Source organism: Ambystoma mexicanum, chromosome 7p (assembly GCF_040938575.1).
Source record: "Ambystoma mexicanum isolate Mex_15411 chromosome 7p, UKY_AmexF1_1, whole genome shotgun sequence".
NCBI lineage: Eukaryota > Metazoa > Chordata > Amphibia > Caudata > Ambystomatidae > Ambystoma > Ambystoma mexicanum.
Window position 1 is genome coordinate 825074308 of NC_090939.1, and position 14147 is coordinate 825088454.

At 53.6% G+C, this 14147-nt stretch overlaps 1 protein-coding gene across 7 annotated transcripts in view; it reads left to right on the plus strand.

Moving 5' to 3' along the window:
- Positions 1 to 14147, plus strand: part of ATP11A (ATPase phospholipid transporting 11A) — a 2308865-nt gene that overhangs the window by 584878 nt on the left and 1709840 nt on the right. The window lies entirely within an intron of this gene.

Below are 14147 nucleotides of genomic sequence, written 5' to 3' on the forward strand. Positions count from 1 at the left end.
TGTTCTCTAAGGGTTATACGACCTCTTACCGACAACCTTCTTGCTCCACGACTCGAGGGGTACAAAGGCCCCTCACAGGCATATGCAGCAGAGGACGGCATTGACGCCGCCCGCATGCCAAGGCGCAGGCACCGAAACAGGCCTGAACCAGCCGTGGACTCGAGCCCCCACTTGTGAACCCCTGTGGGAGGCCGGCTGGCGCGGTTTGCCAGCGTGTGGGAGACCATCACCACAGACAGGTGGCTGCTGGGTGTGCTCAAGCAGGGGCACACCTTGGAGTTACAACACAGGTGTCTTATTCCTCAAGTGGCTCGACAAGAACAGCACATGGCAGAGCTACTACAGGAGGTCCAAACCATGTTCAGGAAGGGAGCAATGCAGCCCATCACCCAACGTCTCTGGTGTGTACTCCAGATACTTTCTTGTCCGAAAAATGTCAGAGGGTGGAGGGCAATACTGGACCTAAGGTGCCTCAACAAGTACTTGAAGTCCCAGAAGTTCAGGATGCTCACATTGCAGCACATCCTCAGGCAATTGGAGGAAGGCGACTTCCTGGCGTCGCTAGATTTGGAAGACGCCTGGAAAGTTCCTACAGTTCGGTGTCCAGGGACAACACCATCAGTTCAAGGCTGAAATCAGTCCCAAAGGTGCTTTTGAAGTGCTTGGCTCTGGTGGCAGCGCATTTTTGTCTTGAGAGCATCCACGTCTACCCTTACCTGGACAATTGGCTCGTCTGTTCCTGCACCTGCGTGCTGGCGAGTCGGCACATATCGAGGACCATGTGTCTGCTGACGGATCTGGGGTTTTCCATCCTACGTCCTGCTTGGACCCATCACTGAATGCTCTGTTTCTGGGTGCTTGACTCAACACGGTCGCCTGTCTGGTGTCCCCCTCGGAAGAGACGGTAATAGGCATCCTGCGGAAGGTACAGCGCCTGTTGTTGGCATGGTCAGGTACAGTGAGAGCCATCAAGTCACTGTTGGGCATGATGTCTTCTTGCATCAACTTCGTCCCTTTTTGCAGACTGCAGATGAGGCCTCTCCAGGAGTTTCTGGGCACAAGGTGGCTGCCGGTCTCAGGCTCTTGGGTGGACACAATCACCCTCAACAAGGAGATCCAGCTGTTTATCCAGTGGTGGGGCGTGCATCCTCAACTCATGCAAGGAGCTCCATTTCAGATCTCTCCATACCAGGAAACGGTCACCACGGATGCCTCCCTGGAAGGTGGGGCAGGGGGTGGGCCCACACTGGACAGTTGCATGCCAGAGGCATCTGGATACCGGAAGAAAAGAGCATGCACATCCTGTAACTTTGGGTAGTCTCCTGTGCCCTCGGGTTTTTCCTGCCATCAGTGAAGGGGAACAAGGTGAGGACCTTCACGGACAACACCACCACCTTCTACATCTGGAAACAGGGCGGGTATGTGCTCGCAGGCTCTCTGCCGAGAGGCTCAAGCCCTGTGGCGGTAGGCCAATTTCAGGACATATTCCTCATCCCTTTTCACCTAGCGGGCAGTTGGGGAGAAGTTGGACCCCCCCCCGCACTCCCCCCCAACCACCAAGCAACTGGGGGTTCCGGGGTATGGGAGGCCCCATCACCTCCCATTTTGCCCAAAGAAATGCAGCAGAAGTCCAAGCAAGCATCATGTTCCAAACTGTGTTTTATTTCTGGCCAGCAAAAAAAAACACACATGGCTTTGAGCGCAGAGAAAATCCATGCACCGTCTCAGAGAAACTGGCTTGCAAGCCAGCTTTGTAACACACTGCAGACTGACATCACAAAATTGGACCAGTTCCCAGAAACCCATCTCATCCTAGATTGGCTGCCAAGTGGTAGGAGACCTATAGTTCCCTTATAGGAAGCCTGATCATTGGACCTTTGGACCTTCGTGTCAGAGGGCTGGCTTGGCTGCTCCTCCCCATTACCTAATTCTAAAATTGTTGCATTGTGAATTTGTTCCCATTAGTTTTAGCTGAGAAGGCTTTTTCGCCTCTGGGCCCTCAGGGTTCGTGGGCCAGAGCTGAGCCATTCTTATTACAGTTATGTTTCAAATGATGTCTGGGTCTTGCGAAAAATGTCTTTTGTTCCCAGGGAATAAACACTGGGCCCTGGGTATTCTGCTCTGAATTACTTATGAAGAATTAAAAATGCTTGTCTGCCAGAGTTCACTGTCGTTCAAAAGAAAATCTTATCTTACTGCAAGGCCTTGAACTGCTCCTGGGTTTGCGAGGCGCATTCCTGAAGCCTGCACAAATCCCCACTGCGGCTGGTGGTCAGTGAGACAAGTGGCTGTAATTTTCCTAAAGCATGGCTTTACACTGTGCCATTTAATAATGCTGAATTGATGAGTTATAGTGCTGTTAGGTTAATTCTTGTGACCATCTGCAAGCCTTTAAACAGGAATTCTTGTGTTTTGTAAATTCTGCATGGCGGTACTGCTGCATTTGAGGCTAATGTAGCATGTAGGTTGCAGTGTTGAAGTGGGTGTCTTTCAGCATATTTGTCACCCATGGGGGCACTGGGGCCTGGGGCAAAATTATGAGTGCACTCCTTATTCTTCCTAATGTTCTTTCTGTTGATGTGTCTGGGATGAGGGGGCAGGAGTTTGATCTCGATTTTCCTTCTTCAGGGCAACAAGAACACCATCACAGACTCTCTCAGCAGGGAGCTGCGTTCTTGCCATAAATGGGTCTTCACCAGGATCAAGTGGCTCTTCAGTTCCATGAGTGGGATCAGCCCCAGATCGACTTCTTCGCGACAAACTCTACGTATCAGTTTCACCAGTAGGTTCCTGCAGCCGAGGAGCATGGGGGATGCTTTCTCGTTCCCGCGGCAGGTGCTCTTCCTTAACACCTTTTCTACCTTCCCACTCCTGCTACGAGTGATCAACACACTGTGTCACTGCAGCATGATAATCATCGCTCCAGTGTGGCCTTGACAGATCTGGTACCTGGAACTGCTGGGGTATGTCGGCGGCCAGAGAAGGCGGAGCGATTCTCCACCATGCTCTGGCATCGCTCAGCCTCAGGGCCTGGCTCCTGCAGCCCTACAGTTGGGACATTATTCCCTGCTGGTGGAATGTAAGGACATCCTGGCCAGGGCCAGAGCTTCTTTGATGTTTGCTACAGCCACAAGTGGAAGCGCTTCTCTGTGCAGTGCCGGGCTCTGAAGATTACTTCTCTGCATGTCACAGCCCTGCAGCTCCTGCTGTACCCGATTTCCTTGGCCAAGGCTGGTCTGGCTCATGCCTCTATCAAGGTGTACCTGCCCGCCATATCCCATTATACCAGGACACTGGGTAGGCCTTTCTGTGGCACAGGCTCGCCAAGGAGTTCCTCAGAGGTCTCATCAGAACTTTTCCACCAGTGATGGCTCCTGCCCCAGTTTGGGAAGTCAATGTGGTTGTCATGAGCGCTACTCCCTAGGAGCCAAGACTGGCCCAGCGTCCCCGGAAGCAGGCTCATCATCCATACCCCCGGTTCCAGCAGACCCCTCTGGCGCCAGGCTCATACGGAAGCACAGTCCCGTCGCCATGGGCGCCGGGCTCATATTCTTAAAGTGTGCAGAAGTGATTGGGTGGACTTACCTGTGGCAGACCATGCTGCATACTCTCACCTAGAACAATCCAATCTGGGTGAAGTCCCAGCCACTGGCTGGGAGGGACCAATCCTCTGTTACAGGAACTCTTTTCTTACCTGGGTGAGGCTGGAGGAAGAATACGTACCAAAGCACTTCTCCACTATTTAAACCACGCCCGATTAAAATTCACGTGCTTCGTGTTATTCTGCAACAGCAGCAGGACGCTCACCGAGTCGGCTCCTGCATTCCAGGTCCAGACACACCCTCAGCTTCTCGAGCAGCAACCTGTGGATGAAGAAAAGGCACAGGAACATCTACTCACCAGAATTCAGCCACAAGAGTCCAGTCTCCGACAACCTGCAAATAAAGACACAAGGTTAGAAAACGGGCAACACGCTCGCAGCTGCGCTCGCTTACCTTATCCATCCGTGATCACACCGGAGTTCACCGCGGCCTTCGCTTCGGCAGCATCCCAGCACCTGGAAGACAAAAGACATTGTTAGTGGTGTCCGAGCCGAAGGGTTCGCAACTCAGTTATACTTACGCGCTTCTTCACGCGCAGCAGCGGCAGCATCGCCCTCAGCATTTCGGCATCAGAAAGAAAGGAAAATACATTATTAGAGGTGCCCATTTTGAAGTGGCCACAATTCAGTAATACTTACGCGCTTCTTCACGCGTAGCAGCGGCAGCATCGCCCTCAGCATTTCGGCACCTGAAAGGAAGGAAAAGACATTATCAGTTGCGCCCATTTGGAAACGAACACAATTCAGTTATACTTACGTGCCACCGCACGTGCAACAGCGGCGGCATCGCCCACAGCATCTCGGCACCTGAAAGACAGAAAAGGACATTATAAAAGGGTGCTCCTTCAGAAGCGGCCTCAGATCTTCTATACTCACGAGCCTCTTCTTGCACAGCAGTGGTGGTGTCGCCAACAGCTCCTCGGCACCTGAAGGACTATTACAAGCCACAAAAGGACACTGAGCCTAAACACTGAAATCATCCAGTGACGTAACTGGATTCCACGCGCCCCTGCACCAGAAGCAGGATGGAGAGCTCGGCTTTACTAAACCAAAGGTGAGAGTTCGTGGAGAGCAGTCGAGAACCAAGAAGTGGGAAAAGCAGAAGATTGGTGGGAGAACTTATCCAACCAGCTTGTAATTACCCCTTTTTCTTCCACCTGCAGAAAACTCACCTTACAAGCCAGACAGTCAATATTCGGAGGTCCTGCCCAGAGCGTCTTCCGAGTTCTACGCCTCATCATAGTCATAGAAGCAACTGTAGCAGTCCAGTTTGGGTCAGCACCTCCGTGGGAATCAGGTGAGCGTTACAGTGGTCTTGACTAAGCTCATGGGGGCCCCCTTCGATGCATCAAGCTCTGCGCAAGTTTCTCTCGTGGAAGATGGCTTTCCTCATGGCAATCACCTGGGCCCGGCGGGTTGGGGAGATCCAGGCCCGGTCTTGTAAGCAGTTATACTTGTCCTTCCACGCTTCAATGGTGGTATTGCGTACACACCCCACACTTATGCCAAAGGTACCATCAGAGTTCCACCTCAACAAGCCTTTTGTGTTGCCTGTCTTCTTCCCGAATCTGTTGTCGCCACGGAGAAGGCTTTGCATTCGCTGGACGTTGCTCGTGCCTTGAGGTTTAAAGTGGAAAGCACGAAGGGTTTGTGAAAGACTTTTCAATTGTTCGTCAAATTTGGACCGGTGAATCATGGCAAGGCCTGGTCGATGGTTTCCATCTCCAGATGGCTCTCCAGGTGCATCATGCATGGTCATCGGCTGCCTGCAGACCTCTTACAGGCTGGCCGAGAGCCCATTCCACCAGAGCCATCACAGCAATGACACTGTTTCTCTCTGGTGTACCCCAGCTCTATATCTACAGGGCTGATACACAGCGGTCCACTCACACCTTCACAAGGTTCCACTGTGTCGACAGGGATTCCAGGGAGGAGTCCTGGGTTGGCCAAGCGGTGCTGCGCAACCTGTTCATTTGAAGAGAGTCTGTTCCAGGGGTGAGTGTTTTACTTCTGTTGAACCTTGACACCTCCTGTTGTTGTGTATATGTACTGCTATGTGATCTTTATTCATGAGCATGTGACTCCATACCAAACCCCATGCTGGAGAAGGAAAAAGTTACTTCGCTGTAACTCCTGTTCTCTACCATGGGTCTTGCATGGAATCACATGGGAACCCTCCCGCCTTCCCCTCTGTGGCTCCTCTTGGTCCATACTGCCACTTTACGTCCTTACCAAATCTGAAGATGTCCACCAGGGGTGGAGCTTGGGGAGAGGACTGTCATTGGATGGGGCGGTGTGACCCAGAGATCAGGGATTGGTTTAGAGGAGAAATGCAGTTTTCAAGCTAAAGCGAAACGGTTTTCTTTTTACCAAGGATTCCCAGCCTGACTTCTGGGAATATTCATGAGCATGTGAATCCATGCCAGACCCATGCTGGAGAACAGAAGTTACAGGTAAGTAACTTGTTCCTTCTGCCAGCTGTTTTAGTAGTCTTACACCTGTGAGTGTCCATATTTTGAGCCCCTAGAGTGCTGCACACCTCCTGGCTGACTTCCAGTGCTTCACTTGCAGCAGATTAGTTCAACTTCGCCCTGCTGCGCTATGCCTCCAATATTTCCTCCTCCTCCCTCAATGGCCCAGTTCTCCAGCTGTATAACTTGTGGCACTACTTTTCTCTATTTCTGCACAGTCCCCCCACCCCCACTCAAGCACTGGTTTTCACTACCTCTGTGGGCCAACCTCTCCAAACATTGTGGTGCTCCATCAAGCCTCTGTGGGTGGAAGCTATGTCTTCTGCCTCTTGCCAATAACGCTGTGAAATCATGGGTGAGCAAGGCACTTGTAAAAAATGTTTGCTTAGACACACACAAAGTCGGTTTTAGGTGATATCCCTGCTCCTCATTACTTGCCCTTTGTCGTCTTTGGTCCTTTGGATTTCCTAATGGGAATCGGATGGGGCACCCGCACATCAGTCCTGTTCTGCAGTAGCTAATCGGTGAATGTTTTTCACAGCTGATAGTTGACCTGTTCCAGCAGTTTTTTTAACCTTAAACTACCAGCTTCTGAGCTTAACTCCCGTCTCTGCTTATGCCATTAAAGACAGGCTGCCATCAATGGCAGTCATGTCAATCACATTTCTTATATACTAATCCCACATTTTCTCTAGTTACTGTGGCCTGATGATCAGGTGAGGCCTGAGTGTGAAAACTGCAACTGGCTTTGCGTTCAGTCTCCACCAGCAGCTCGCAGTCTGTAGGAACTAGTTGCTGGGAAGCATAAAGTAAGGGCAGTTAGACATTTTTTCTCTCAGGCCTTTTGACTGGATAATTTGTTGTTTTTGGGTGATTCATCAGGACTATTGGGAAAGTGTGCTCAGCCCAGTCATAGTTGCCAGTAGACCTTCTGCTTGTTCTGAAAGAAAATGCATATTGGACCCTGTGCTGAACATATTGGCTGTACCTAATGTATAATGAAGACCGAAATCTATTAATACCAAGAAGTGATGTATGAAAAGCTTGGTGTTAATCATAGCTACTCAGAATCCCTCTGAGTCTCTTCAAGTACTTAATTGTTTAGCTCATCAACGCCATTACTGCACAGGACCAACCATAAGTCAAATAGTAGGAGTCCTGCTCCCCAGTGTGGCATGAGCAGCTCATATTGAACTGAGGCCATGACGCCTTTGCGCTGGAACGAAAGTGACCACGGATCTGTCGCATTGGACCTATTCAGTGCCTTGCGGAATGCCCAGAGGAAAGCACTGAGCTGCAAGAAGGTGGCATGCACGGAGAAAGCCAGAGCCTTTTTCTACAAATGCATTCTGGGCTCTCCTTTTTCAATTTATTTTCCTGCTGTGAAGAAAATGTTACTGTATACTGTTCTGCAGCCAAGATGTCATATGTGTCTGACGGGGAAAGCTGCTTATGTGGCGTCAAGATTCCTTTATTTGGACAGATTGTTGTCAATCCTTTAGCAAACACTCCCTACCGTGCTCTCAAGCTCCTCCTTGTTGGGGGTCTGTCCTTTGCCCCCCAGGCGTGCCCGAGAGCCCCCAACCCAACAGAGCTCACACTCACACATCCGTCAGGTTCGGGCTCCCCGGTCGCTCTCCCTTCCGGGAACGCCCCATTTATTTAAGCCGCACGCGGCGACGTGCAACGTCACGCCGCCGCGTGCGCAGCCCTTACGGGGCAACGCCACACTCCTCCTTTTTCAGGAGGGCACACAATTACGTTATTAGTTAAACGCAACATATCACACAACAAACAACTGGCCCATCCTGGACCCAGGCCCCTTTAATGTCAGCCACCCTCACCCCGGACGACTCTCCAACTGTTCCAACACATACTCACTGAGGTAAGCGGGTTTCCCTCGCCCAGTCCTCTGGGGGTACTGTAACGCTCACCTGATTCCCGTAGAGGCGCCGGTCTTGACTGGGCGTATACCGTATCTTCAAAGGTGATGTGTAACACACGGCTGGCTCTTTGGGCTGGACCTCTGTGCACTGTATGTCTGACTCGAAGGGTAAGATGTCTGCAGATAGAAAATATGGGATTAAGGAACTGGTTTATTGAATGTCTCTCTCTCTTCTTCCCTTTCTCTTCTCCTGTAGAACCCCAAAGGTTAACGCTCTCACCTTAGGTAAGTGAACGCCGTGCTCTCCATCTGCCTCGGGGCAGGGTGCTGTAACCAGTTTCTTCACTGGATAAGGGGAGCAGGCCTCTTGACTTCAGAGGACTGCTGTCCGTCGTTTACTGCACGAACGGTAAGTTTCGAGTAATTCTAATGTCTTTAAAGTCTTTAGTAATGATGTTTCTTGTTTTGCAGGGTTCCGGCGATGGCGGATGACGGGCTGAAGTGAGTTGAAGATGGAGCCCGTGTGATGAATAGAAGCGCCTGGAAGCACGTAAGTAAGCGCTTGTTGCCTGCTTCACGATGCGCTCTAACTGTCTTTTTATTTTACAGGTACTAGTTCAGAGCGGTTGCAGGGTGCCGGAATACCCACTGGGTTAGATGTGGAAAGGAGTAATGGCACGTGAGTATTAAAGTTCCCCAATGTCTTTAAACGCACCTTGTTTTGTCTTTCAGATGTGGGATGCAGTGCCGAAGGCCTCCGGAGCGTGTGAAGAGTTGGTAAGCTTTTGTCTTTCAGATGCCGGAATGCAGTGTGAAGACCTCCGGAGCGCACGAAGAGTAGGTAAGCCTTTGTCTTTCAGATGCCGGAATGCAGCGCGAGGCGTTGGTGACAGCCGATGGACCAGGTAAGTGAAGAGCTGTCACTGAAGACCGTAATGCTAACCTGTTCTTTCTTGTCTTTATAGGTGTTGCTGAAGACTGGATTCAGGATGGTAAGCCTTTTTCCTTAGGCCCAGGATCAGATGCAGAAGACACGATGAGCGTTCTGCTGCAGAGGATGCAGAATAACGCAAAGCAAGATTCATCCATCGGGTGTGGTTTAAATAGCCTCCTGTAGTGCTTAGGTGTCTCCTTCCACAGCCACGCCTAAGTAAGAAAAGAGTTCCTGCTTTCCAGAAGAGTTCCAGTGTTCTGAATCTAGGGAGTGGCTCCTGCCCCACCCAACAGGAAAAGTAGTTCCAAACAGAAGAGGATCAGAGGCTCAACTGGCAGGCAAGTAAGCAGCATGGTCTGCTGCAGGTAAGTCCACCCAAGCATTATGAGCCAGGCGCTTCCAGCGCTGGGACTGGGCATATTTATGAGCCTGGTGCCACTGGCGCCAGGACTGGGTCCAAAAGGTCCCAATTGGGACTGGTTGGCACTCGGAACCTGGGTTATGGATCTGCTTCCAAGGGAGTTGGGAAAACCCTGACCTTTTGGAAGCAGAGATCATGACAGGTACCTCCCGCTCACCTCCGGCACCGGCAGTCCATCAACAGTAGCCTCCCGACTCGGAGAGGCCGGGACACCGAGAGGGGGTCCATCTTCCTCAGGGATCTCGGCGACACCAGGGTCCAGAGGGGGTTCAGTTCTCGAGTCCCCCAGCTTCTTGAAGAAGCTGACGTTACGGGTGACAGCCGTTCGCCCATCGGAGGCCGTCACCATTGACCCCTTCACGGCGACCACATCCAGGGGCGCTGGTTCATAAGGTAGGGACAACTTCCCGTGAGGATGGCGGTTCCGGATGAGCACCACATCCCCGGGTTCCAGCCGCTGGGGCCGCAGGCCCCGGCGCACGTTCTCTTGGCTGATCCAGGCCAGTCGGTCGGCGTCAACCTGCTGGTCGTTGATAATCCCGGGTTCTCTCTCCTGTACCTCCGGCAGTAGACCCCGGGGGCATCGCCGGAACAGCACTTCCGCCGGGGCGACACCAGTGGAGGCATGTGGGATGGTGCGATACACTCTGAGGAATTGATACAATGCCTGTTGGAGGGGCTGGCCTTGTCCTTGCGCAATCCGAAATGTCTTGTTTAGTGTTCGCATCAGTCTTTCTGCATCGCCGTTGGCCCGAGGCCACAGCGGGGATATCTTTCGATGTTGAACTCCACAGCTGGCCAGGAACTCTGAGAAGCGTTCGCTTTGAAATGGCGACCCATTGTCCGAGCACAGCGTCAGGGGAAATCCGTGGGTTGCAAAGATCTTTTCCACGCCGACTACCACATGCTCGAATGCCACCGATTCCACAAACTCCACTTCGGGGTACCGGGAGTACTCATCGACTATGGCCAGAAAATGGGTGCCCACGGACGTGGACCCAAAGTCCGCATGCACGACCTCCCAGGGCCTGGTCCCTCGAGGCATTGCTTCGATAGCCGGTTCCCTCTGCACCGGGGAGGCTGCCTGGCACCATACACAGGCTGCCACAAAGTCATCGACCCTTTTCTCCAGCTCCGGGAACCAGACCTTCATCCGCAGCCTCGCCTTCGTCTTGGCAGCACCCTGATGTCCGTGATGGGCCAAAGCGATCACCTCACCCACTTTGGAGTGGGGGACCACTATGCGATCCCCCCGGAGCAGGAGCCCCGACTCCGAGAAAGACAGCTCATCTTTCACCTTCCACAGCTGTTCAAGGGCGGTCTTCGCCTCATGGGTCCGCCCTGCGAGAGCTTCCAAGACGAGCTTCCAGGAACCGCTCTGCATCGACTGCTTCAGTATCTGGAAGCACCCATCCTCGGCCGCCGCAGCCTCCAGCTCCGACAGGGGCAGTGCATTTGGTGTTGCTCCCTCCACCACCATCCGGACATGGTCGTCCGCTTCTTCTGCGCAGGTGTCTCCCGCCACTCCCCCACGCACTCCGGGATGACGGGAAAGGAAGTCCGCTGCATTGTTGGCACCTGGCCGGTATACCAGCGTGACCCTGTACTCCAGCAATGCGAGCATCCATCTCTCAATTCTGGCCGGGGGCTTTGATGACGAGCCCGCCAGAATCGGGAGCAGGGGTTTATGATCAGTCACCACAGTCACCGGGCGCCCCAGCACATAGAGGCGAAAATGTCTGCATCACCACAAGACCGCCAGGGCCTCCCTCTCGATCTGGGAGTACCGCTGCTCCGTTTCCGAGAGCGCCTTGCTGGCGTATGCTACGGGCCGGAGGTTTCCATCCCGGTCCACCTGGGTTAGGACCGCCCCCAGGCCAAACGGACTGGCGTCGACCACGATCTCAGAGGGTAGCGCCGGGTCGAAGAACGCCATGGTGTCTTCCGTTGTTAGGGCGCTCTTGATGTCCTCGAACACCGACTGTTCCAGTGGACCCCAGTGCCAGGCAGTCTCTTTCTTGGTAAGAGCTCTGAGCGGCTCAGACTTCGAGGCCAGGTTTTGGATGAACCGACCACAGTAGGTCACCATGCCCAGAAAACTTCTCACTTCCGACACGGATTCCGGGGGCTGTGCACTCCTTATGTCCTGAACCTTCCGCGGGTCGGGTGACACCCCTCCCTACTTGAACACGAACCCAAAGAATTCTATTGATGGGCGCAGGAATTCGCACTTGTCCCTATGGAGGGTGAGGCCCAATGACTGTAGTCTCTCGAAGGCCTTGGCCAGGCGCTTCAGGTGGATCACCTCCGTGTTGGCAAACACCAAAATGTCATCGCTGATGTTGAGTACCCCTTCAAGATCAGCAAGTGCACCCCGGATAATGTTCTGAAACACTTCGGCAGCCGACGATACCCCAAAGCTCAACCTCTTGTACCTGTAGAGTCCCCGGTGGGTGGTGAATGTAGTAATGTACCGGGACTCCGGATGAAGGACAACTTGATGGTACCCTGCTCTGAGGTCGAGTTTGGAGAGGAATCTGGCCCCATGTACCTCAGCAATTATGTCATCGATGGTCGGGGTCAGGTGTCGCTCCCTTTTTATGGCCTTGTGGGGTAGCCTCATATCCACACAGATGCGAACGGAGTCCGGCTGCTTTGGTTTCCTGGCCACGACAATGGGGGACACCCATGGTGTTGGGCCTTCCACTTTCTCGATGATGTCCAAGGCCACCAGGTTGTCCAGTTCTTTGTCGACTTGCTCCCTCAGATGAAAAGGAACTCTCCGGTGTTTCAGGGCAATTGGTTGTACTGAGTCGTCAATGTGTAGCCGGACTGGATCACCGGTCATTCTCCCAATGCCGTTGAACAGGGCTGCGTACTTGTCCAGTAGATCGTTGATATCTTCCAGGTATACTGAGTACGCAAAACTCACTATCCCGAGTGCCTCCGCAGCCGCACAGCTCAGCAGGGTGTTGTTGTTGTTATGGGGGTCACATAGAACCGGGCTCTGATCTTCGAGCCTTCATGCTCCACCTTCGCCACGAACGTTCCGTCCAGCGGTATGGGCTCGAGTCCACCGAAGGCGAAGATGCGAGCTCTTGGCACAGCCAGGTTCGGTAATGGGTCAAGAGCGTCATAATGTCCCCTCGCCATAACATTGACCGATGCCCCTGTGTCCACCAGCACGGGAACAGGCGAGCGGTTCACCTCCACCACGCACCTTGGCGGTCTCCTGCTTTTGCCTTTCAGGATCCCCATGCTTGAGACGAAGAAGATGTTTTCCTCCTCCTCTACTTCAGCCTCCTCTGCCTGAGCCTCCTCTTCCGCTTGATCCAACTGGGCCACGTTGGATGGCCGGGTTTGGCGCAGAGTCCAGATTCGGGTAGGACCTCTGGGTACCATGACAGGTAGAGCCGACTTACACACTCTCGAGAAGTGATCCGGCAGTCCACATCGGCCACATGTTCTTCCTGCGGCTGGGCACTCTGGGGTGGGGGAGGTCATAGCCACATTTCTGACATGACTCCCCCGATCTTCCTGCCCTGTCTCGGGGGGCTCCACCAGGCCTTCTTGTTCCTCTGCCGCCCCGCCACACAGCGCACACCTCTTCGGCCTTGATCGAGCGTGAACCCGCTTCCATCTTGTTTGCCCGTGCCTCAGCCACTTTGTGACATTGACCCAGTTCTAGTATACGGGGCAGAGTGATTCCCGGCTCTCTGTGGACCTGTCTCCTCAGTTTGCCGGAGGAGCATGCTTGGATCAGCATTGTCCGTATCATGTCCTCCGCGTCCTCCCACGCGCACCCTTGGGAAAGGCGGCGTAGGCGGCTGTAAAACGTGTCCAGGGTCTCATCATCCTTCTGCTTGGCCGACAGCATCACGAATCTCTCAAAGTCCACGTTGGCAAGTGGAAGGAAGTGTGCGAGGAGAGCCGCTTTCGCCTCACCATAGGTCTGGTCCACCGGAGTCAGCGACTCGAAGATCTCCTGAACCGCGGCTCCCGTCGAGTACAGCATGGTGGCTACCATGCTGTCCTGGTTGTCCACTCGAGCAGCCCTGAAGTACATGTCCAGGCGGGCCACCCACCTCTTCCATCGGGGCCCCAGACTGGACGGGGGGCTCGTAGGATCGAATTCTGGTATCGGATGCAGGGCCGCCTGGGCTCTAGCTTGAGCCATAATGGGGGGCCCTTGTGGAGCGACAGGCTGTGCCCCTAGTGGTGCCTGTGGTGCAGGCCCCTGATTCCCCGGTGGCAGCAGTTGCAGAGCTGCAGGCTGGGCCGCCTGACCTTCGTTCTGAGATTCTTCCCCAGGATCCGCGGTGTCACCGTCCTGGTCGCTGTCGGACATGGGACTGAGCGCACAGGCACCCCACTACCAGACCTGGGGCCGCAACTCAGATTCCCACCATCACCATGCGGAAGGATGCACCCCCGTGCCACACACAGCCTGGTGCAAACACACGAAGAACTTCCAAAACGGCCACCACCTCGTGATGATGAAGAGGATCAAAAAGAGTGTCCTGATGATGAAGGGGGTGAGGAAGTGCCTTGTTGCCACCTTGCAGCAAAGCACTGCCGTATAGAAGTCCCAAAAATTGAGCCACGTGGATGGACTGGACTAAGCAGGCCCTACCATATTAGTCCTTATCCTGGCAGCCACGGCATGAAACGAAACGTCCGTGAACGTTCCGATCGTTTGAAAAAATTCCGGACGCCTTTCACTGCCGGGCCCCAGGCGTGCCCGTGAGCCCCCAACCCAACAGAGCTCACACTCACACATCCGTCAGGTTCGGGCTCCCCGGTCGCTCTCCCGCTTCCGGGAACGCCCCGTTTAT